Below are 26,490 nucleotides of genomic sequence, written 5' to 3' on the forward strand. Positions count from 1 at the left end.
ATGGGAGCTGACAATATTTCAGTTGTAGTACTAAAGGTGTGTTCCAGAACTAAGTGTGCCTTTACCCAAGCATTACCAGTACAGTAACAACACTAATATCTATCCAGAAATGTGGAAAATTACCCAAATATGTACTGTTCACAAAAACCAGGTCTAATCCAGTCCAACTATTTACTGCCCAGTTTAATCTCAATCATCGGAATAGTGAGGTAAACTACCAATATCAAATGTTAAGTGTTATCAAATGGCAGTTCATCATCAAATCCTCGACCACTGATGCTCTGTTTAGGCATCACCAAGGCTAATCAGCTCCAGACCTCATCACATAGACTGGAGACCTGAATTCTAGAGGTGAGGTGACACTGACTGTGCTTGACATTAAGGTAGCATTCGACTCAATGTGGCATCAAGATGCCTTGGAAAAACAGACGTCAATAATATCAGAGAAAAATGTCCAGTGGTTGAAGGAGAACATTTTGTTGTCAGAGGTCGATCATCCCAGTCCAAGGATATCGTCACTGGAATTCCTCAAAATGGCACATTAGGCCCAATCATCTTCAGATGCTTTATCATTGACCTCCTTTTCATTCCATTCAAAATTAATGTATTGATGGTAAGTGAGGAGGAGATGTTGTTACCGATATGTACTTATTAAAGTCTGCCAATAAGGAAGTTAAGGATCCAGTTGCAAAGAGAGGTACAGAGGCCCAGTTTTGGAGCACACTGATGAGTTCGAGTTTGAATGGGATGATTGTGTTGAATGCCTAGCTGTGGTTGCACTTTTCCCAACCTCCTACCGTCTCCATATCCGTGTCTTCATCAAATTTGGCAACCATACCTTCAGTGTCTTAATCCATTTAAGGAAGCTGTAAAAAGTTGAGACCACCAATTCTTGTTGCACACTATTCATTATATCCTACTAAATTGAAAAATAATATTTATGTCTACTCTATTTCATGTTAGTGCGTCCATTTTATATTCACACCATTATATTATCTCTTACACCATCAACTTTTATTTTCACAATATCCTTTGATGTGACATCTTATCAAATGCCTTCTGGAAATCTGAGTGTAATATAACCACTTGTTCCCCTCCATCTGCAGCATGTTTCTTCTGCAAAGAACTACAGAGGATTGGGTAAACATGATCTCCCTTTCACAAAATGACATTGTCTTGGTTTTCTACCATTTTTTCTCTATTCACTATCATGTGTAATTTATGTATAGTTTGTTTTTGCGTGTTGTCCGAATCTGTATTGTGATCCTGCTGTAAGCAAGATTCTCATTGTACATGTACCTGACTGTATTTGACAATAAACTCAACTTGACCTGACCAGATTATCTTAATTTTTTTCTATAATTTCTTTATTAAACCAGGAAATAAAGACTTGATAACCCTTTTGCAATGTGGGGATGGTCTGTAATTCATGATTACACTAACAGACGCCGACTAACAAAAGCCTTGCCTCAAGCCTTTCTGTTCAAGAACTGTCCTTGTCTCTATTGAAGAGTCACAAAGGGTAATAGTTATATTTGTTTAAAACACATCGTTGCACAACTCCATTGTCCTGTTTCTTTCAAAGATGTTCTATAAGAGCATAGTGACCTGAATGTGGCTGTCAAACTATGAAGTTAGGTGTGCCATTTAATAAATTTATATGCCAAATGGCTGGCATTGTAAAACATTTGGCTGCAATTTTAAATGGGATGGCACGGTGCTTCTTTACAGCGGTCTTTTCAGAGTTACTTCTCACCTTTGTCTTCTTCCTCTTTCTCCAGTTGCGACTAGCCACCAAGATGTTGTTTACTCTTTCCATACAGGTGACCCCAACATTCTGGCCTTTTAGGTAACTAAAATTCTCACTTACGGAAACCATAATTCCCTATGCAAAAATTTGAGATAAGGAATAAAATTTGCTCTTACAGAATTTACATGAGAAAATAAATACACAAAGAATGCAAAAGAAATAACAAATTTTGCCATTTTTTATTTAACATCATTCGATACTATGGGTAACAAGGTGTGGCCGCAGGCACTTACATGGGCCCTACCTATGCCTGGCTTTTTGTTGAACATTCTATGTTCCAAACGTACCCTGGCACCACTCCCGAACCTTTTCTACGCTACTTCCTTGGGGCTGTCTTCTGCACCTGAGCAGAACTTGTCAATTTCATCAACTTCATAACCAACTCCCACTCTGTCCTCAAATTGACATGGACCATCTATGATGCCCCTCTCTCCCCTTTTTTTGATATTTCTGTCTCCAAGTCAGGAGACAAGCCATCCATAGGCACTACAACAAACCCACTGACTCCCAAAGCTACCTTGACTACACTTCCTCCCATACTGTCGCTTGCAAGGATGCTGTCCCTTTCTCATAGTTTCTCTGTATCTGCCCTCAAGATGAGGCTTTCCACTCTAGGACATCTGAGGTTCTCTTAAGAAAACATTATTTCCCCAACGCAGTTGTGGCTGGAGCCTTCACCTGTGTCTCCTCCGATTCCCATAGTTCTGCTCTTGTCACTTGTCCCCCCGACAGAACAGGGATAAAGTTCACCTGGTCCTTACTTTTGAACCCACCAATCTCCATATCCAACCCATCATTCTCAGATATTTCTGCCAGCTTCTCATCTCCATTCAGCCAAACAGCCTTCCCGGTGAGTCATAGGTTTACATATCCCTCCTCCAATGTATCTATTGTACTTGCTTTTGTTGTACTCTTTGTTCTATGTTCTACAAAGTGGCCTCCTCGGCATCAGTTAGACCAGACGATTGCTTTGCTGAATATTTACGCTTTCCACCAGGGTCAGCTGGAGCTCACGACTGCCAGAGATTTTATTCCCCTTTCCATTCCCATATCAAAACAACTATCCTTAGCCTCCTCCAGACAAACTGGAAGATTTGTATCTCATATCCCACTTGGGAAACCTACAAATGCATCAGCATGAATTTTGAGTTTTCCAATTTGCAGTTAACTCCCACATTCCATATCCAGCATCACTCCAAAGACAGACACAAAGTGCTGGAATAACTCAACGGGTCAGGCATCATCTCTGGAGAAAAAGGATGAGTGACATTTTAGGTTGGGACCCTTCTAAACCAGCATCTGCAGTTCTTTGGTTCTCCATCATCACCCCCCTCTGGTTCTACATCTCCCCTCCTCTCCTCTTCCTTTCTTTCTTAACAGATTCCTCAACTTGCACCCTTCTGTCTTCGTCACACGTCCAGGCTTTTTATTGCGATTTCCGCCCTTCTCTCCCCTACCTGCCAATTAATCCCACCATCAGGATCCACCCATCATCTCTTACCCCATCCCTTAACTCTTTCTTTCAGTTACCTTCCCTCTACTCCTTCGGTCTGCCCATAATGTCGTCTATCCATTTACCTTTGCAGACGCTGCCTGACCCGCTGAGTTCCAGCTATGTGTGGGGCAGTACGATTAGGAGGCAGTCAGAGGCGAGTCCCTCCTTGGCCGCGCCCTCTCCAGCCCGGGGACCTGTGAACAGACGCTTCTTCCGCGGGGCGTTCTCTCAGACGCGCTACATTGTGGGAGCTGCAGCTGCCATGACCAGCTCCTTGAATTAATCCCTCGACCTTCACTCCTCATTGCCCTGTAACCCACTACCCGAACTTCCGGACTCTTTCTGCACTCATTTATTTCATGATTCCCGCAACCCATCCCTTTCCCCGAGATCCCCTTTCCAAATTCTCAGTTGTTAGTGCGTGTTAGTGCGTGTTAGTTGGGTGAGTGCGTGGTCGCGTTGCGCTGCACACAGGTCCTCGGCTTGGAGAGGGCGAGGCTGTGATCGCCACGCCAACCCTATAGATTGGTGCACACCATCGAGTGATTTCTTTTTGAATGACAAAATATGGTCTTTCTTTCGCGCCAACCCAGTCCTCATCCCGAGTCTAATATTGGCCTAATCGTGGTCACTTTTAAGCCAATTAAATGGCTTAATATAAGGGAACGCATCTCCGCTTACAACCTACAATTCAATGGGAAAAAAAGGGGGGTTGCGTTTTATGGAAACGGGCAGTTTTCTGGAAACGCAGCCCCTTCGTAACGAGGGGTATGCTTGTAAGAAGAATCGCAGCAACTTGAATAAAACGCTTAATTATAGCGATTAGTTATTGCAGCGTAGTGTAAGAAAACAACTACAGATGCTGGTACAACTCGAAGGTATTTATTTCACAAAATGCTGGAGTAACTCAGCAGGTCAGGCAGCATCTCAGGAGAGAAGGGATGGGTGACGTTTCGGGTCGAGACCTTTCTTCAGACTGAAGAAGGTTATTGCAGCGCGGTCATTTCTGTAAAATCGATAGATTGATTATTAGTTATTACATGGTTATTAGCTATTGCAGGCACCGATGTAGAAGACATTTAACCAGTCTTTCTCTTCTAATTTTTAACATGCGCACACACAGAAACCAGAAGAGAAAAAAACCTCCCAGGTTGTGTGTGGGTGGGACTGCTGAGATTTCCAGTCGGGCCGGTGTTGGCTGTGCTGAGCAAACGAAGAATTTGCGAGCGATTTACTTCCTGATAAGAGTCTGCGCTGTCGTGACCGTAGGACAGGGCCAAGCGGCAGAGGGGACTGTTTCATCTAGTTAGAGCTGTTTAAACAATGTGAGCGGTCTCTCTAGCTCACGCACAAATATAAATTAAAATCTTTAAATGTTGTCAGGTTTTTCAATCCTTGGCATTTTCAATCCTTGACATATAACGTCCTTAGCAACTGGCAGAAGGTTATTCAAGGTTTTTTTTTAACACATTTTTACGGAAGTGCAGTGTTTTATTCGCTGTACTGGTGTCAGGGGTTATGGGGACAAGGCATGAGAATGGAATTAGGAGGGAGGGATAGATCAACCATGATTGAAAGGTGGAGTAGACGATGGGCCGAATGACCTAGTTCTGCTCCTTTTACATGAATTTATGACATTACTGGAGCCTGTTGCTAACAGCAGGTTTTTTAATTAAAACAAAAAAAAACAGCACTGGGCTTTAGTTTCAATGATTTTCTTTGCACCATTTTTGTGTTCCAATTCGTCTAGTTGTTCCAACCACTCAATCTAGCTGTAAGATTATTTTTAATAAACACATTCGAAACTTATCTGGGGTTTCTAGAATGAAGGTGGGACGATGTTTACAGAGTTTGTTTTACTCGCACAGGAGTAATGTTTGAACTTTATAAAAACGACAATAAAGTTAATTAACCTGAAGACGTATTTAAAACATTGGCGCTTCCTGATTTACTGATATTCTGATTCACTTCCTCCTTCTCGGGCTCGGTTTTTAATCCAGCGCATTATTGGTTTTGCTTTTTTTTTTCACGATATATATTAAATGTGTGATTTGTCTCCGGAGAAACACCGTCACCGAGGCAACGGCGGAACCTGCCACCCATGAGTTCGGTCACAGGTACAGATTTTATCAATCTTCATTTAAGCGACTAATAGAATTGTTCCAATACCAGCTCGAACACTAAACAGCATTGTTGAGTTTAGAACTAATATTAATCACATCGATGGATTTTGTAATCGAAGCTAAAGTTAATTTCCTTTGCACCAGTGTCGAAGTATTGATACGTGTCAAAATTAAAGAGCGTCATGTTTAAACATCATTTCCACAACAAAAACAGAAGCTTGCGAATTCATCTTGTTTGTCGGAAAGGATTTTATTTTTTTAAACGACTATCATTATACTTACTGTGTACGTAATGACCGTGTTAATTAAATGTTAAAAGCCGAAGCATAATATTGCAGCAGTTTTTTTCAGCCTATTGTCTTGTTATTCCAGTTAAATGGAACATGACGGTTGGTAATTGATGGGTATTGGTGACACATTTGCTATCACCATGGCAGAGTTAATCGATCGCAAACTTTACTTTTTATGAGAACAAAACTATTAACGATTTATCTTATTGTTTTGAAAGGCTCTTGATAATAACACATGAACGAGATTCATTCAAGAGAGCATGTAGAAACAAAGAACTGCATATACTGGTTTATACCAAAGATGGGCACAAAGTGCTGGTGTAACAGCGGGCCAGGCAGCATCCCTGGAGAACATTGGTAGCTGATATTACGGGTCTGGACCCTTCTTCAGTCTGAGGAAGGGTTCCGACGCGAAACATCACCTACCTTTTTTCTCCAGAGATGCTGCCTGACCCGCTGGGTTACTCCAGCACTTTATGCCGATCTCATTCAAGACAAAGTTGGCCTTGTGATTGATAACAGCTACAAGGACAAGGGTAGAGGGGTGGGTTTGAAAATCTAAATCGATCTAACCCCATTCTCCTGCCTTCTCCCATAACTCTTGACACCCGCAATAATCAAGAATCTATCTATCTGCCTAAAAATATCCATTGATTTGGCCTCCACAGCCTTCTGTGACAAGGATTTCCACAAATTCACCACCCTCTGACTAAAGAAATTCCTCATCTCCAACTTAAAGGTACATCCTTTAATTCTGAGGCTATGACCTCTAGTCCTAGACTCTCCCACTAGTGGTAACACATCCACTCTATCCAAGCCTTTCACTATTCGGTAAGCTTCAATGAGGTCCCCCCTCATCCATCTAAACTCAAGTGAGTAAAGGCCCAGTGCAGTCAAACACTCATCATATGTTAACCCACTCATTCCTGGGATAATTCTTGTAAACCTCCTCCTGGACCCTCTCCAGAGCCAGACATTCTTCCACAGATATGGTGCCCAAATTGCTCTCAATACTCCAAATGGGGCCTGATCAGCGCCTTAGAGCCTCTGCATTACATCCCTGTTTTTGTAATACAAACTGCTGTAGGAACCCAGGGTGTCAGGCAGCATCTGGGAAAGGAATGGACAGACAATATTTCGGATAAGGAATCTTCTCAGACTAGTTGGAGTAGGGGAAAGAAATCTGGAAAAGAGAGATGGGGATGGGACATGTGCAGGAAGGAACTGCAGACGGTGTTTTACACTGAAGATAGACACAAAATGCTGGAGTAACTCAGCGGGACTGGCAGCATCTCTGGAGAGAATGAATGAGTGACGTTTCAGGTCGAGACCCTTCTTCAGACTGAGTCAAGGCGAGGGAAACTGGAGATATGGATGGGTTCAAAGTGAATGTAAGGAGAGAAAACGACAGATCAAAGCAGACGATGATCAAGGAAATGTAGAATGGTTCATTGTTGGCTGAGGGTAAGGTGACAATGAGGCATAGAAACAGTAAAATTAATCAGGACAGTGAAACTAGTCGGAGAGCTAGGGTGGGAGTGGAAAAAGAGGGAAAACAAGTTAGAGAAATCAATATTCATGCCATTGGTTGTAAGCTGCCCAAGCGAAATATGAGATGCTGTTCCTCCAAATTGAGTTTACCCTCACTCTGACAGTGGGGGAGGCCCAGGACAGAAAGGTCAGTGTGGGAAGGGAAGGAGAGTTAAACTGTTTAGCAACTGGGAATTGTGTAGGCCAAGGTGGATTGAGCAAAGGTGTTCAGCGAAACGATTGCTGAGTCTGTGCTTAGTCTCGCTGATAGTCCGGTAAGTGATGAGGGGACATGATTGGCAGATGGAGGAGTAAGTGACAAAAATGAGAGTTGGAGACAAAAGAGTGTCACTTAAGAAAAGAAGAGGAGGAATGAAATGTAAAGCTGGAGGGGGAGATATGGGTAGAGGTGGACAGGAAGGGGGGTTAAAAGGGATATGTGGCACTCGGGGATGGGAAATGAGGTTATGAAAGAGGGGCAGGGTGATTGGAATAGTGGGATGTTGTGGGAGAAATGTTTGTATGGTTGGGTGGGTGGGCAGGGCAGGGGAAAGAGAGGAGGCGTTGAGGGGTATCACTTGTAATTGGAGAATTCAATGAATATTCTGTTGGTTTGTAAACTACCCATGTGGAAAATGAGGTGCTATTTGCATGTGACCTCACTCTGGCAATGGAGGACGACTAGGACAGAAAGGTTGGTATGAAAATGGAAAGGGAATTTGGTTAGTATCTGGGAGCTCCAGCAGTCCTTAGTGGACAGAGTGCAAATGTTCAGTAAAACGTTCACATTTCCTACGCTTGGTTCATTTATGTAAAAGAGGCCACAGTGGGAGTATTGAATGCTGTAGGAAGGTTGGAAGAGATGCACGCAAGCCTCTGTTTCACCTGAAAGGGCTGCTAGGACCCCTGAATGGAAATGAGAGAGGGGATGTTGGGACAGGTGTTACATCTCCAGTGGTTGCAGAGGAAATGCCATGCAAGGATGTGGGTTGGGTGGAAAAGCATGAGTGAACCAAGAAATGTAGAGGGAGTGGTCTCTACAGAAAGTGGAAAGGCGTGGGGATGGAAAGTTTTGACCGATGGTTGGGTAACTTTGAATGTAGCTGAAATTTCGGAGAACGATGTGTTGGGTGTGGAGGCTGGTGGGGTTAAAGGTGAGGACCAGCAAACCTCTATTCTTGTTCCATCTGGGGTGAGTGGGCGGAAGAGCAGAACTGCAGGACATGAAGGAGCCATGGGTGAGAGCTGTATCCTCAGCAGCAGAGGGGAAGCCATGTTTATGAAGTAAGAGGACATCTTGGACGTCCAAGAGTGGAAAGTCTCATCTTGGGAGATACTGTGGCAGAGCTGGAGAAATTAAGAGAAAAGGATGGCATCCTTACAAGAGGCAGGGTGGGAGGAGGTGTAGTCAAGGTGTAGGAGGTGTCGCAGTCAGGGAGTTTGTCGTCTATGATGGAGAGAGAGGGATTGAGAAAGGGGAGTGAGATGTCAGAGATAGTCCAAGTGAATTTGAGGCCAGGGTGGAAGCTAATAGTATTAATGATTTATCAAATCTAGACCTCAATACCAATGACCTGTTCTATCTCCATACTCTTTGACATTATTGTAATTCAAATGGCTGTCAATATCTGCCTTGAATATATTCAATGATTCTTCACACAACAATCTAGAGTAGGGAATTCCAAAGGATCATGAGAGGAAAAACTCCTCTAATTTCTATTTTAAATGGATGACTCACATTCTGTAACTATGTCTCCTAGTTCTAGATTAGTGAGTAGCACAGTATTGAGGGCGGCACGGTAGCGCAGCGGTAGAGTTGCTGCTTTACAGCGAATGCAGCGCCGGAGACTCAGGTTCGATCCTGACTACGGGTGCTGTACTGTAAGGAGTTTGTACGTTCTCCCCGTGACCTGCGTGGGTTTTCTCCGAGATCTTCGGTTTCCTCCCACACTCCAAAGACGTACAGGTATGTAGGTTAATTGGCTGGGTAAATGTAAAAATTGTCCCTAGTGGGTGTAGGATAGTGTTAATGTACGGGGATCACTGGGCGGCACGGACTTGGAGGGCCGAAAAGGCCTGTTTCCGGCTGTATATATATGATATGATATGATACATAGAAACATAGAAAACATAGAAAATAGGTGCAGGAGGAGGCCTTTCAGCCCTTTGAGCCAGCACCGCCATTCATTGTGATCATGGCTAATCGTCCACAATCAATAACCCATGCCTTCTCCCCATATCCCTTGATTCCACTAGCCCCTAGAGCTCTATCTAACTCTCTCTTAAATCCATCCAGTGATTTGGCTTCCACTGCCCTCTGTGGCAGAGAATTCCACAAATTCACAACTCTCTGGGTGAAAAAGTTTCTCCTCACCTCAGTTTTAAATGGCCTCCCCTTTATTCTAAGACTGTGGCCGCTGGTTCTGGACTCACCCAACATTGTGAACATTTTTCCTGCATCTAGCTTGTCCAGTCCTTTTATCATTTTATATGTTTCTATAAGATCCCCTCTCATCCTTCTAAACTCCAGTGAATACATTTAGTATTAGTACGGTTCCATCACAGCTCCAGTGATCCCGACCTTGTGTGTTTCTTTGTGGAGTGCATGTTCTCCTATGACCTCGTGGGCTTCTTCAAGTTTCCTCCCACATGCCATAAAAATTCTTGCAGGTCTGTATGTCGTACGCCACCTCTAACGGGATTCCACCACTAATCAAATTTATCAATTTCCACCGCTTTCCGCAGGGACCGTTCCTTCCACAATTCCCTGGTTAATTCATCCCTTCCTCCCCAGATACCTTCCCCTGCAACTGCATGAGTTGCAACACCTTTCCCTATGGCTCCTCCCTCAACCCCATCCAAGGACCCTGACAGTCCTTTCAGGTGAGGCAGAGGTTCACTTGCACCTCCTTCAACTTAATCTACTGTATCAGGTGTTCTCAGTGTGGACTCCAATATATCGGCGAGACCAAGCGCAGACTGGGTGACCATTTTGCTGAACACCTATGCTCAGTCCGCCTTGGCCTATGCCATCTCCCAGTTGCCAAACATTTTAACTCCCCTCCCCACTCCCATACTGACCTTTCAGTCCTGGGCCTCGTCCGCTGTCAGAGTGAGGCCACACGCAAATTGGAGCACCTCAGATTTCGCTCGGGCAACTTGCAACCCAACGGCATGAATATTGATTTCTCTAACTTCAAGTAACCCTTGCATTCCCTCTCTCACTGTCCCTGCCCCACCCTAGTCCTCTTACTAATTTCACCGTTTGTATTCCTTTGTTATCACCTCATTTCCAACCAACAACGGACCATTGTGGGCATTCCTGAGTCATTAATGCAGGCTCTGCTTTGTTCTGTACCTTTTCGTACCTCTAGTTTCCCTCACCCCTGACACTTGGTTTGAAGAAGGGTCTCAATCCGAAATGTCTCCTATTCCGTTTCTCCAGATATGCTGCTTGACCCACTGAGTTACCTCAGCATTTTGTGTCTATTGCAGGTTTGAGAATTGACTCCTGTAAATAACTTCTTTGTGTAGGTTAAAATCAAGGAGTGTCAAAAGAGAATGCATATGTGAGACAGAAAAAAAAGCCAGGACAACAGGAAAATAATACCAAATTAATCATAGCAAAAAGGGCAATATGGCTGAAAAGATAAGGTACAAAGCGAAGCTGGCCAATAATATAAAGAAGGACAGTAAAATCTTCTTTAGGTATGTTAAGAGAAAAAGATTAGTAAAGACAAATGTGGGTCCCTTGAAGGCAGAAACGGATGAAGTTATTATGGGTAACAAGGAAATGTCAGAAGAGTTGAACAGGTACTTTGGATCGAAGGTATCATAAAATGCTGGAGTAACTCAGCGGGTCAGGCAGCATCTCAGGAGAGAAGGAATGGGTGACGTTTCGGGTCGAGACCCTTCTTCAGACTGATGTCAGGGGGGCGGGACAAAGAAAGGATATAGGTGGTGACAGGAAGACAGTGGGAGAACTGGGAAGGGGGAGGGGAAGAGAGGGACAGAGGTGCTATCTAAAATTAGAGGTCAATGTTCATACCACTGGGCTGTAAGCTGTGATCTCTATCACAGGAAACAGACTAGTGACTCCTCAATAACTTCCGGTTTCCAGGCCCCCACTCCCTCATCTTTACCATGGATGTCCAGTCACTCTACACCTCCATCCCCCACAAGGATGGTCTGATAGCCCTCCGTTTCTTCCTTGACCGTAGAACCGGCCAATCTCCATCTACCTACACTCTCCTCCGCCTAGCAGAGTTGGTTCTTACCCTCAACAACTTCTCCTTTGACTCCTCCAACTTCCTCCAAACCAGAGGCGTAGCTGTGGGCACTCGCATGGGCCCTAGCTATGCCTGCCTCTTTGTCGGGTACGTCGAACCATTCCTGTTCCAGACGTACACTGGCCCCATCCCCGAACTCTACCTCCGCTACATTGACGACTGCATTGGTGCTACCTCTTGTACCCATGCAGAACTCACTGACTTCATACATTTCACCACTAATTTCCATCCTGCTCTTAAATACACTTGGACCATCTCTGACATCTCCCTACTGTTTCTGGATCTCACCATCTCCATCACAGGAGACAGACTAGAGACCGACATCTACTACAAACCCACTGACTCCCACAGCTATCTGGACTACACTTCTTCCCACCCTGTCAACTGCAAAAAATCTATCCCCTACTCCCAATTTCATGGTCTACGCTGCATCTGCGCCTAGGATGAGGTGTTCCACACTAGGGCATCAGAGATGTCCTCATTCTTTAGGAAACGGGGCTTCTCTTCTTCCATTATAGATGAGGCTCTCACAAGGGGCCTCCTCTATATCCCGCTGCTCCTCTCTCGCTCCCCCTCCCCCCATTCGTAACAAGGATAGAGTCCCCCTTGTCCTCACCTATTTCTAAGGACTCAGGTCCTTTGGAGTGCAGAGGGCACTCCTAAGGACCTTCTACAACATGGTGGTTGTATCAGCCATTTTCTACGGAGTGGTCTGCTGGAGCAGCAGCATCTCAGCGTGGAAGGGAAGAGACTCGACAAGCTGGTCAGGAAGGCCAGCTCTGTCCTGGGTTGCCCCCTCGATTCAGTGCAGGTAGTGGGAGAGAGGAGGATGATGACAAAGCTAACATCGCTGCAGGACAACGACTCCCACCCCATGCAATACACTGTCACTGCACTGAGTAACTCCTTCAGTGACAGACTCCTTCATCCCAAGTGCGTGAAGGAGATATAGGAGGTCCTTCCTTCCCGCTGCTGTGAGACTGCACAACCAGCACTGCTCCCAGCAGACGAGTCAACAATAACAGCTAAGAACACACAGAAAACCGATGACAATTTACGTATCTTTTATTTCTAATGAATGATCTCTTGCTCTCTTGCTACTGTAACACTGAAAATTTCCCCGGTGTGGGACGAATAAAGGAATATATTCTTCTTCTTTTATATTAATGATTTGGATGATGGAATTAGAAGTAACTCTAGCAAGTTTGCGGATGACTCTCCTGGAAGGATTATGGAAGGATTATGGAATTAAAAATATGGGACAACTTTATAAGGAAGGCACCTTTCTGACATTTCAGGAGTTGCAACAGACTTATGGTCTTCGTGGAAATGATTATTTCAGATATCTTCAACTTAGAGATTATGTAAAATCGAACTCCCAAAATTTTCGAATTAGAAATTCAGAAATTCTTGATGAATGTTGGAACAAACATCCTAATACAGAAAAATTAATATCTTATATATATAATATCTTATTAGACAGTGACATTCCCTCCACGGACTTATACAGACAAAAATGGGAAAAAGAATTAAACCAAGTAATTACGAAAGATACTTGGGAAGAAAGTTTGCAACATATACATCAGTGTTCACTAAACGCCAGACATTCTCTAATACAATTTAAAGTAATACATAGGTTACACTATTCAAAAACAAAACTACATAAAATTTTCCAACATATCTCACCTAAATGTGATAAATGTCAACATTTAGAAGCTACATTATTTCATATGTTCGCAAACTGTATAAAAATTAAAAAATTCTGGGTAAATATTTTTAGCATAATATCTAAAGTAACCAGCACACAATTGGACCCAGATCCAAAATTAATTATACTCGGAATATTAGAATTAAATCAAACATTTAGAACAATACAAAGAAACTTTATGGATTATAGTTTAATAACGGGAAAAAAATTAATTCTAAAATTTTGGAAAGGCCCTACGGTCCCCACAATCAAAATGTGGATTATAGAAATGACGGAGACCTTAAACGTGGAAAGAATCAGATTTTCCCTGTTGGACAAACAGGAATTATTCATTGGAATATGGTCTCCTTTTATTGATTACTTAAAGGGTCAGAATGGTTCAGCACAGGAACCTGACTAGCACTCGGACTAAAGAATGGATGAAATGCTATACTTTGAAATGTACGTATATATCTCGAATGAAGTTTTTGTTATTTTAATAAATTTTTCCATTCTTCTTTAACTAACTTTTTCCTTATCTTTATAATTTGTTTTTGTTTTTGTTTTTATTTTGCTTCTCTCTCTTTTCTTTCTTTACTTCATCTATTTCTTTAGTTCTATCTAGTTTTTTTAAAAAAAGGGGGCAAAAGGTATTGGAGACAATATAATAATAATTGACAATATTATCAATTTAAAAATGTATGACTGTAAAGATGTACCTATCTCCAATAAAAAATTTATCTCAGAAAGGAATTAGAAGTAACTCTAGCAAGTTTGCGGATGACTCTCCTGCTTGCCTCCTTTATCCCTTGATTCCGTTAGCCCTAAGAGCAAAATCTAACTCGCTTTTGAAAATATCCAGAATAGGCCTCCACTGCCTTCTGTGGCAGAGAATTCCACAGATTAACAAAAGGACGGACCTTTAGAAAGGAGATGAGGAAGAGTTTCTTCAGTCAGAGGGTGGTGAATCTGTGAAATTCATTGCCACAATGGCTGCAGAGGCCAAGTCATAAGGTATTTTTAAAGCAGAGATTGACAGACTCTTGATTAGTAAGGGTGTCAAAGGTTAAGATGAGAAAGCAGGACAATGTGAGAGGGAAAGATAGATCAGCTATGATTGAATGATGGAGTAGACTCGATGGGATGAATGGCCTAATTCTGCTCCTATGACTTATGAACTTGTCTGCTCAGCTATCCTATCAATATTACTTTGTGTGCTCCTTGTGTCCTCATCACAGCTTACTAACACACATCTTTAAATCATCAGAAATTATGGTTGCAGTACACTCAGTCTCTTCATCCCGAATATTAATACAATTGGAAATCTAATCCCTTTGGCACTCCATTAGTTACTGATTGCCAATCGAAAAAGTACCCATTTATCATAATGTCCTGTTTCCTGTGATCCATGTCATTATATTATCTCCAAGACCTCACGTTTGTGCGGTAACCTTTTATATGATATTTTATGGAAATTATGTTATAGAATGGTCGGATGAATATGAGCTCATCTCACCACTATCAAATAGTCAAATGCCTTAGCTGATTTCAAAATGTGAATGTGAAGCTCGAAATAGTAATGGAAGCATGCATGAATATGTTTTTAATACACTTCATTCAGTAAGTACTTAAAACAATTGTGCACTTATTTTATCATTTGCAATATGATAAACATGGGAACATGACTCAACTCTGTCATTATTGCTGATAGTTTCTTTCTAACATCCCCATTGATGCCAAGCAATCACTAACTATGTCTGCTGAAAGTTGAAAAGGAACATTCAGAATGATATTTACAACCTCTAGTCCCTGCATTGGAAGCATACACAAGCCTTCTGTAAATGATAGAAAGTGCACTCCACTTCATAAACTACGACATGCCTAAACTGTTAGACACCTTCTGCATCATGTGTGAAATAACCTGCACTTTCCTTACTGGTCTCCTAGTATCACCAAAAAATCCATGAAACTGGGGTGGAAGCAAGTCATCCTCAATTCCAACCAACAGTCCACAAAGAAGAAGTAGGTTTTTCTGCTACTTCCCTGTAGAAATATGCAACTACAGCCTTCAGACCCAACTAAGACCTTCAGAAGAGTCCATGTACCAGAGTTTATTAGAAATGGTATATTGAAGCCTGAAGTAAAAATAACAAATGCCATTAGCAGGTCAGACAACATTTATTATTTCAAATCAATCCGCTTACAACAAAACAGAAAAGTTGGAAAAGGTGTGAAGAAGACAAAGAACAAAAGGGAAAGTATATGGAAGGCAGAAGTGATTAAAATGGAATGAGAACGCAAAGAGGTGGAGGGTGGTAATAAGAAGTAAATAAATAAAACTCTGCAACATAGCAACGCACCAAGTCAAATTCCTTGTATGTATACATACTTGGCCAATAAAAGTTTATTCTGATTCTGACATAGAGTCATACAGTGTGGAAACAGGCCCTTCGGCCCAACTTGCCCACACCGCCAACAAGTCTCAGCTACACTAGGTCACACCTACCTGCACTTGGTCCATATCCCTCCAAATCTGTCCTATCCATGTACCTGTTTAACTGTTTCTTAAACAATGGGATAGTCCCAGCCTCAACTACCTCCTCTGGCAGCCCGTTCCATACACCCACCACCCTTTGTGTGAAAAAGTTACCCCTCGGATTCCTATTAAATCCTTTCCCCTTCACCTTGAATCTGTGTCCTCTTGTACTCTGGGCAGGAGACTGTGCATCTACCCAATCTATTCCTCTCATGATTTTGTATACCTCTATAAGATCATCACCTCATCCACCTGCTCTCCAAGGAATAGAGACCCAGCCTACTCAACCTCTCCCTATAGCTCACACCCTCTAGTCCTGGCTACATCCTCGTAAATCTTTTCTGAACCTTTTCAAGCTTGACAATATCTTTCCTATAACATGGTGCCCAGAACTGAACACAATATTATAAATGCGGTCTCACCAACGTCTTATACAACTGCAATATGACCTCCCAGCTTCTATACTTAATACTCTGACGGATGAAGGCCAATGTGCCAAAAGCCTTTTTAATCTCCTTATCTACCTGCGACTCGACATTCAAGGATCCATGCACCTGCACTCCTAGATCGCTCTGCTCTACAACACTCCCCAAAGGCCTACCATTTACTCTGTAGGTCCTGCCCTTGTTAGACATCCCAAAATGCAACACCTCATGTAATATTGAAAAATCTGTAGTAACGGTTAGAAAAGCTCAAACTAATTTATTTCAATTTCTGAACTTGTTAAAATCAATGTTGAGTCTGAAAGGCTGTACTGTGCCCATTGGGAAAATGAGAGGCTTTTCCAGCAGATTATATTCAGCTTTATTAGCGTATTGTTAGAGGCTGAGGACAGAGAGGTGTGTCAGGAGTCCAAAATCAAGAATGTTTTTGTGTCATACGCCCCAAAACAACACTATATATATATACTAGACCAAGTGGACCCGTTGGGCCCAAATCTCTCCTGCAGCATCCCTCTCCTCCCCCACTCCCCCTCCCCTCTCCCCCCCACTCTCCCCTCCCCTCTCCCCCCTCCCTCCCTTCCTCCCCTCCCCCTCCATTCACTCCCCTCCTTCCCCCATCCCCCCTCCCCATCCCCTTCCCCCCACTCCCCCCTCCCTCCCCCTCCAACCCCCCTCACTCCCTCCCTCCCTCCCTAGGAGATAGATTTAAACTTTAAAATGTGAATGTTTAAAACTATAATACCAATTTCAATGAAACTTCTTCCATTAGCACCAAAGGGATGACGGTGAGTAAGGTGGGCCTAAAATTGTCGTACTATCGTGTATGACACATACTATCGTGTATCAGCATGGATTTACAAAAGGCAAATCATGTCTGACGAATCTTATAGAATTTTTCGAGGATGTAACTAGTAGAGTGGATAAGGGAGAACCAGTCGATGTGTTATATCTGGACTTTCAGAAGGCCTTCGACAAGGTCCCACATAGGAGATTAGTGTACAAACTTAAAGCACACGGTATTGAGAGTTCAGTGTTGAGGTGGATAGAAAATTGGTTGGCGGACAGGAAGCAAAGAGTAGGAATAAACGGGTCCTTTTCGGAATGGCAGGCAGTGACCAGTGGGGTACCGCAAGGCTCAGTGCTGGGACCCCAGTTATTTACAGTGTATATTAATGATTTGGATGAGGGAATTGAATGCAACATCTCTAAGTTTGCGGATGACACGAAGCTGGGTGGCAGTGTTAGCTGCGAGGAGGATGCTAGGAGGCTGCAGAGTGACGGATAGATTAGGCGAGTGGGCAAATGCATGGCAGATGCAATATAATGTGGATAAATGTGAGGTTATCCACTTTGGCGGCAAGAATAGGAAAGCAGAGTATTACCTGAATGGTGACCGATTAGGAGAAGGGGAGATGCAACGTGACCTGGGTGTCATGGTGCACCAGTCATTGAAAGCAAGCGTGCAGGTGCAGCAGGCAGTGAAGAAAGCGAATGGTATGTTGGCATATATAGCAAGAGGATTTGAGTTTAGTAGCAGGGAGATTCTACTGCAGTTGTACAGGGCCTTGGTGAGACCACACCTGGAGTATTGTGTACAGTTTTGGTCTCCTAATCTGAGGAAAGACGTTCTTGCCTTAGAGGGAGTACAGAGAATTTCACCAGATTGATCCCTGGGATGGCGGGACTTTCATATGAAGAAAGACTGGATAGACTAGGCTTGTACTCGCTGGAATTTAGAAGACTGAGGGGGGATCTTATAGAAACATAAAATTCTTAAGGGGTTGGAGAGGCTAGATGCGGGAAGATTGTTCCCGATGTTGGGGGAGTCCAGAACCAGGGGTCACAGCTTAAGGATAAGGGGGAAGTCTTTTAGGACCGAGATGAGAAAACATTTCTTCACACAAAGAGTGGTGAGTCTGTGGAATTCTCTGCCACAGAAGGTAGTTGAGGCCAGTTCATTGGCTATATTTAAGAGGGAGTTAGATGTGGCCCTTGTGGCTAAAGGGATCAGGGGGTATGGAGAGAAGGCAGGTACAGGTTACTGAGGTGGATGATCAGCCATGATCATATTGAATGGCGGTGCAGGCTCGAAGGGCCGAATGGCCTACTCCTGCACCTATTTTCTATGTTTCCATGTTTACAGTTTTGGCTGTAGTTTAAGAAACAAACAAACAAACGAGAGTTTTAGTATATAGATATACACAAACAATGCAGTACATTAGTATATATATACATATATATATATATAGGCAGCCAGCACCATCAGAGACCCACACCACCCTGGCCATGCTCCGATTTCACTCCTGCCATCAGGAAAAAGGTAGAGGAGCCTGGAAATTGTAACGTCCAGGCTCAGAAGCAGCTTCCTTACAACCATCAGGCTATTAAACACGACAATCTTCAAATAGGCTCTGCACTATATAGGCCTCGGGGCATTACTTTTTTACTATGCATCATTTTTGTTTGTTTATTGTTTGTTAGTATATACCAATGTACTACATTGTTTGTGCATATATAAGTACAAACAAACATGCAGCTTCTATGCAACTGGAGACAATATTATTGTTCGGGTGTGAGGCACTGACTCTCACTCGAGCACTCTCTAAGTCTCTCGATGGTGTCTACACTCAGAAAAGTTCAAAATGTCAGTTGGAAGGACCACATCACCAACACCCAGCTCTATGGGGAGATTCCACCTCTGACCGAGAAGATCAGGTCGAGAAGGATGAGGCTCGCTGGTCATTGCCACCGCCATCCAGAAATACCAGCAAACAAGCTGGTGCTGTGGGAACCCACCCATGGAAGACGGAACCCGGGACGACCAAACAAGACGATGCTGAGGACGTTGATGGAAGACGCATATGTAGAGACAAAAGAGGAGCTGGCCAGTTGTATGGAGGACAGAGATATGTGGTACGTCCGTCACCGTGCCCATTGGAAACCAGCACCACCACGTTGCTAATGTTTTCAATGATTTTAAATTAAATAAATAATGTACACCCGTAGAAGTTCAAGAGACTATTTGTTGACATACCAAATCTCCTCAATCATCTAAGAAGGTAGAGGCATTGATGGGCTTTCTTTATGATTGCATCAATGTGCTGAGTCCAGGACAGATCTTCAGAGATATGCATGGCCAGGAATTTGAAGCTTTTGATGCTCTCCACCACTGAACTTTCAATGAAGCCAGGTTTGGGGATCCTCTTCCTTCCTCTTCCCAATTCCATAATTGGTTCCTTGGTCTTCCTGACGTTGAGAGCAAGGTTGTTGTTCTGGCACCATTGGTCAGTCGATCGATCTCCCTCCTATACTCTGACTCCTCGTCATCTGCAATTCATCCAACAACGGTGGTGTCATCGGCGAACTTGGAGATGGAGAGTGAGATGTAAAATTAGTGACTGGTAAGGGAAAGGTCATCCTGAATGGAACTGTTTGACCAGAAAGTTACTCTATCTGGAAGAGGCTACATTATCTATATACTAAAACTCTCGTTTGTTTGTTTGTTTGTTCCTGAACTGCAGCCTGAATGGTACGATAGTGCGACAATTTTAGGCTCACCTTACTCACCGTCATCCCTTTGGTGCTAATGGAAGGTTTCATTGAAATCGGTGTTATATTTCTAAAGTTATTCACATTTTAAAGTTTAAATCTATCTCCTAGGGAGGGAGGGGGGGAGGGAGGGAGGGGGGTGTAGGGGGGGGAGGTAGGAAGGGGGAGGAGGGAGGATAAGGGGGGTTGAGGGGGATCGAGTGGGGGAAGAGGGGAAGGGGGAGGGGGAGAGGAGGAGGGGGAGGGAGGGGGATGGGGAGGGGGGATGGGAGGAGGGAGGGGGGGAGGGGGAAGTGAGGGTGCTGCACCAATGCAGGTTTGGGCCCAAGGGGCCGGCCATTTGGTCTAGTAATGAATAAATCTAGTATATTAACTTAAAAGAAATGCAAGTAAATTCTGTTTCACTTGAAATGAATAGTTGGAAGCTTGAGAATCATCAGGGAGGAGTTAGAAGTGTAGAAGTTGCATTTCTGCAGTTGTGTTGGAGGGTGCCTCGGGAACAGGAGTGAATATTGTTGGAGATGGAGAAGTAAACCAATGCATCCCAGAAGGAACAGATGCACCAGAATGCCGAAAGGGAAGGGCATGGGAAGCTGTGTTGTGTGGTGACTCAACAGTCTAGAAAATGGTTTCCACATTGACTAGTTTCACTTTCCTCAAAACATTTTGCTTCACTTTTGATTCGTATCATGAGTACCAGGCGATTCTTGTTTCTTTTTTCCTCTGGTGAGGTAACTAGGTAAATGTCAAGAGAAAATGCAAACATTTAAATGACTCATTTTACAGAAATAAACTTTAATGTATATTTTGAACTGCACAGGCAATTTTGCTGACTTAGTTCTAATATATTTGATTTACAATTTACTATTATTCAAAGGAAAAGCAAGTAAAATGGTTTAAAGGAAATGGAATATAGTAAGGATGAATCTAAAGTTCCAATGTCTACGTTTCTCATTAGCTTTGATACTTTGTTTTCAATGCTCCACAAAAGTCACAAACGACTTCAATATTTACAAAATGAACTATTTTGTTAAAGAACACTGTGTCCTGGACAGTGAGTAAAGATATGGTTTGAATGGCTAGTTGGCTTCCAAAAAAAAAAATGTGATTGCTTTCAAGATTGTTCTTGGATAAAAAAATGTAATCTATAAAGTTTTATGTAAAATTAACATCATTTCAGATGTGGTTCACCGTGCTCTGCATTTTAAGAATTGTATTCTTATTTAAGAAATGTTAAACATTCTGAGTCAGATGGAATGCAGAAATAAATATTGGACTATTGAAAAGTCATTCTCACTTTAATTGGCATTTAGATAATGCCATCAAGGCTTGGTGACATAAAGAACTCATCAACATTAGTAAAGACCAAATGAGACAGTGACTTCTGGCATTTCCACATGCAGTTAACATAAAATCAGGATGCTACTAATAGAAGTGTCCATTTTTAAGAACAGGGTATGTGGTCACTTAGAAAATAATTAAATGTTTAGTCAGATTAGGATGTTTATGAAAGAGATTTAGTTTATGAAAGCAGACACGAAGCAATGGGTGATGTTTCCGGTCGAGACCCTTCTCTCCTCAGATTTGGAGACCAAACCTGCACACAGTACTCTAAGTGCGGTTTCACCAGGGCCCTGCACAACTTCAGAAGGACCTATTTGCTCCTATACTCAACTCCCCTTGTTATAAAGGCCAACATGCCATTTTGTGTCTACCTTCGATTTAAACCAGCATCTGCAGTTCTTTCCAACATAGTTTATAAAAGCGTTTAGTTTAGTGATACAGCATGGAAACAGGCCCTTCGGCCCACAGAGTCCGCACCAACCAGCGATCCCCGCACATTAACACTATCCTACACACACTAGGGACAATTTACACTTATACCAAGCCAATTAACCTCCAAACCTGTATGTTTTTGGAGTGTGGGAGGAAACTGAAGATCTCGGAGAAAACCAACGTACTGTGAGAACGTACAAACTCCATACAGACAACACCTGCAGTCAGGATCGAACCTAGATCTCAGGAGCTGTAAGGCACCAAATCTACCACTATGTCACCATGCTGCCCTATGCAATTTATTCATTTATATTAATTTATTTAATTAATTTCTTCAATATATGCTGAACTGATGGAAGAGAATTTGAGAAAATAACATGTTGGACAATCAAAGGAGTGCAGTGGATGTAGTGTATCCGAATGATCAAAAAAACAATTGATAAGGTGTCAAAGAAAGGACTATTATGTAAAATTTGAAATATGGTTGGTGGGGGGCTGAGTGATATTATTAACAGTAGTGGATAATTGGTTAAAGAATAAAAATATTTTCCCACAATATTAGCCCACAGCCAACAATGGACCGTTTTCTTGATCATCGTTACTTTTTTGCATATCTTTCATTAATTTGTTCTATATCTCTATAGCGCCGTCTATATTTCTCGTTTCCCTTTCCCCTGACTCTTATTCTGAGGAAGGATCTCCACCCGAAAAGTCTCCTATTCCTTTCCCCAGAGATGTTGCCTGACCCGTTGAGTTACTCCAGGTTTTTGTGTCTATCTACAATATATCAAAGTTTTCACATGCTGGGAAGGTGATCCATGAGGAGGACACAAGAGTCTTCACATCGATAAAAAGAAGGTTAAGTGAGTGGTCAATAAGGGAAGATGGAGTATAATGTAGGAAAATCTGAGGTTGTTCGTTTTGTTAGCAAGAATGTCAGGGAATATTGTTTTAATGCTGAGGAACAAGTAAATGTTGGTGTACAAGTGGGAATGGAGCAAATGGAGGAAGAAATCAGTAAATAACTAGGAAGGCAAATGGTATGGTGGACTCTATTATCAAGAAGTTGCAGCAAATTTAAAGACCTCTTGTGAGACCATATCCAGATGACACGACATGCAGACAATCTGTTGTATCTTAAACCCTGAGAATCATGCATGCAAGTGAAACTGGCATGCTCTTATTGTTTCCTGCATCCTCCAATCCAAAATTTTGCTGTCAAGACCATCCATAACTAAACCTAAACTATCTATAAAGCAGCCAACAACCATGAATTCCCTGAAAAATCTCCTGTTCAAAGTGAATTTTCTCAGAGTGATTAACCACATCAAGAACCACCCAGAAATTAAACTGTACCTTGATACCAGTAACAAGAAAGTAACCTATTAATGCTACATCTCTAAATATTGCTCTGGAGGTATCATGCTGCTGGTTATCTTCAAGTCATGCTATGTGAACGCTGCATGTGGTGATTGAAGTGCTGGGCTGGGGCTGACCAGAAGTGAGCAGGACTGCATAACATGCGCAAGACACTAGGTAAATAAAATATATTGTTTTTATATGATCCCCTTCTCATGCCCTCCTAGCCAGGCATTGCATTTCCATTTGGAAATATTTGTATGATCTTGTCTGTCCTTTTGAGTTATTTGTGGAACATCAGAGATATTTCTAATACCTTAAACTAATGAAAACAAAATGTAAATGATTGGACATTATGATGCTGAGGTATAAAGATCAAAGTAGTCAGAAGTTAAGTTCCTGCTTTCTGCTGTATTAGCTTACCTCAACTGAGGGACCAACAAGGGAAATAGTCTCGTTCTCAGACCAGGTGGGTGTAAGTACTGATATGGTATTATAAAACTCACTTCATAATGGACAAGTATATTCAAGATAGACACAAAGTGCTGGAGCAACTCAGCGGGCCTGCACTTTGTGTCCCGTACTCTAGAACTTTATTTATATCTTTAATATAAATCAGTGTCTGCAGTTCCTTTCTGCACGGGCAAGTATATTTATTTTGATTATCTCTCATTTAACATTATTATAATATGCAACTTTAAATTTTTACAATATTACTAGACCAAGTGGACCCATTGGGCCCAAACCTCTCCTGCATTGGTGGAGCACCCTCTCCCCTCCAACTCCCCCCATCTCTCCCCCCTCCCCCTCCCCCTCTCCCCCTCCCTCCCCCCCCCTCACATATTACTGTATTATAAATATCTTGGAACACAATATTAATTGTTAGATTATTGAAGATGAGAAATTTCCATAGTTCAATTATGTTGTTTCTAATTCCAAGTTTCTTACACTGTGCTGCTTTTCAGTCCCTGAATATGTTTTTTGGAGCACATCCCAGGCATGATACTGTTTGAATGCAGTACTCAAATGGCATTGCATGTCACTGTATATTCTTTGCAATGATTGTGAGCACTGTCTTTTGATTTTTGATATATTTTTGCAGCAGGCTGCAGCATGATAATATTATGACATTATTGACATTATTTCCCAGTAAAATCTCCAATCTCTGTTGGTAAAGTTTGTCCAATCTCACTTGAAAATACTCCTTATCTTTACCAAGTATCAAGAAGGAAAATTAATAATAGTGGTGAAACAAAGCAGGCCCAATGCCTGAGGCAGCCATGATATATCTCTGAACTGCTGATTTGATCAAGATAGTTTGGTCCTTTTATACCCCAATAAGAACTCAAGAAATGAAAAACAAAGGTAATTTATTCCCAAAATCAGCAGTCAATAAACAGGGTTCATTTCAGGTTTGAGTATTTTTTGGCCCAGAATCTGCAAAGGGTGCAAACAAATATCATTGCTGGATTAATTCTACATAACTAAACTGACATTGCTTTGAGCCAAGACCTTGAAATGACCCAGAAGCTGCAAGAGTAAATTATTCAGTGAGTCATTGTGGAGTTTCTTTGAATGCCAATTAGTAGCCAAAAACAGAATGAGATTTACAGTAATCTGGCAAGAAGTTTCTGTGGGGAGTGTCCCACAAGAAGTTAGATGAAAAGAAGAAATGAAAGAAATTTGCAAAGATATTTCAGATGTGAGTATCTAGTGTTGAGGCTGTAGGTATCACAAAATGCTGGAGTAACTCAGCAGGTCAGGCAGCATCTAGGAGAGAGAGAATGGGCGATGTTTCGGGTCGAGACCCTTCTTCATACTGATGCATGAGGCTGTAGGTTGTCGATTGCACACTGCTACCCTGAAGCAAAGAGATACTGAAGTCCTTTACTTCACTCTTGTATAAAATGGTTAATACCATGAATGCAGGAAGGACTTTGACAGATTTGTAAGCTATTAATAGAATAATATGATGGGGAAGGAAGTAATTCTGTCCATCACACCCTTGTTAGCATTTTGCAATGTGTCTTACTATCTTGCTCCTTCCTCAGAACTATCCTTTTCAGATATATTTTCTAACTTATGAAAGTTACTATTGAGCCTGCTTCCAGTACTCTTTCAGAAAATGCATTCCTGAGCTAGATTAGAGCATCTAGCTACTCAAATACATTCTGCTAATCTCCTCCTTAAATCTTCATCAGTTGGCCTGAATCAGTGTCTCCTGTTACTGTCCCTCCTGCCAGTTGGAACACTTCTTCATTATCCACTTAATCTAAATGCTTCATAAATATGAATATTATTTTTTTAAACATCCCCTTAACTTTATCCCCTCTCAGAAGATCAATCTCATCTTCTGTAGTTTGCATGTAACTAAAGTCCCTCACTCTTGGTATTATTCTAATAGATCTGCTTTGCATGGTCACTAACAGCCCAGTCCGTGTCCCTTTTGTAGTTGAAATGCCCGAGAAATGAAGCCTTCCCACTGTGGAGAAGGTAGAAAATTAAGGTAGGGGTGTGCTGGAATTTTGTTTTGCAAAGAGTGATGAATCTTTGGTTGTAGAGGCGAGATCATTGAAATTTTTTAAGGAGGAGGAAGATAATTTTTTCAAAGATTAGGGTGTTCATGGCAATGGGGAACTGGCATAGAAGAGAAGCTGATACTTGTGGCCGATCAGCCATGATCGTATTGAATGGCAGGGCAGATCTGCGGGCTGAGGTGGTCTACACCTGTTCTATTTTTTAGTATTCAACATTTTCTCACTCTCTTCCTCTACCACTGGACTTCTTTGTGTTTCAAGATCTGTCAATGCTATCTGGATATCTGTCTCTTAAGGATAGTGGAGTCTTAAGGATAGCGGAGTCAGGGGGTATGGGGAGAAAGCAGGAATGGGGTACTGATTGAGAATGATCAGCCATGATCATATTGAATGGCGGTGCTGGCTCGAAGGGCCGAATGGCTTCCTCCTGCACCTATTGTCTATTGTCTATTGTCCACAATTGTTTAGGATAACTAAAGATCTTTAGAATCATAATTCTAAGAGAGAATAAATTCCTCCTCGCAGAACCCAATCGGTCAGGCAGCATCTGATTTTGACTGTCCAGCTGAGTTCCCCTCAGCAGTTTTTAATTGCTCAAAATTCCTTGCATTTTCTTGTGCCTCCCAAATCGTCCCGGACAACCCTTCATTTGGAAAAGATGTTCCAAGTTCTACACATTCCCATTTAAGGAAAATTATTCTCAGCATCCAACCTGCCAATCCTCCTCAGAATCTTCTATTTCCAAGGGGTGTAGGTTCAAATGAACACCTGGGTAGTCTTTACTAGGGAGTAAATTTGATGTGGAGAGGGGGTGATTGCGCAGCCTGTCAAAGCTCTCAAGGCTTCTTCATAATTTATGAATGTTCCTAATATTTAAGAATCCACTTATCTGGCAGAGATTGAATGTCATCACTCAGCTTTGAAACCACTAGCCACAGTCGCTTGTAATGTAGCCCATTGTAAATTTAACACCAAGAAACACATGGGTGAGCTGTGAGTGCTGTTTTTATGATTCTAAGTCTCCAAAAAATGTGGATTATGGCAAGCTGTTTCAATAGAAGAGATG

General features: G+C 42.2%; 1 protein-coding gene across 2 annotated transcripts in view; it reads left to right on the plus strand.

Annotated features, from left to right (window-relative positions):
- Positions 1-5,347: 5,347 nt before the first annotated feature.
- rbm47 (RNA binding motif protein 47) overlaps positions 5,348-26,490 on the plus strand; it is a 190,473-nt gene continuing 169,330 nt past the window's right edge. The window contains exon 1 of one of the 2 annotated variants that reach the window (XM_078399596.1): positions 5,348-5,422. The gene's annotated coding sequence lies outside the window, so the exon portion shown is untranslated. The remainder of the gene's footprint in view (positions 5,423-26,490) is intronic. The other variant, XM_078399580.1, reaches the window with a different exon arrangement.

Source organism: Rhinoraja longicauda, chromosome 1 (assembly GCF_053455715.1).
Source record: "Rhinoraja longicauda isolate Sanriku21f chromosome 1, sRhiLon1.1, whole genome shotgun sequence".
NCBI classification, from domain to species: Eukaryota; Metazoa; Chordata; class Chondrichthyes; order Rajiformes; family Arhynchobatidae; genus Rhinoraja; species Rhinoraja longicauda.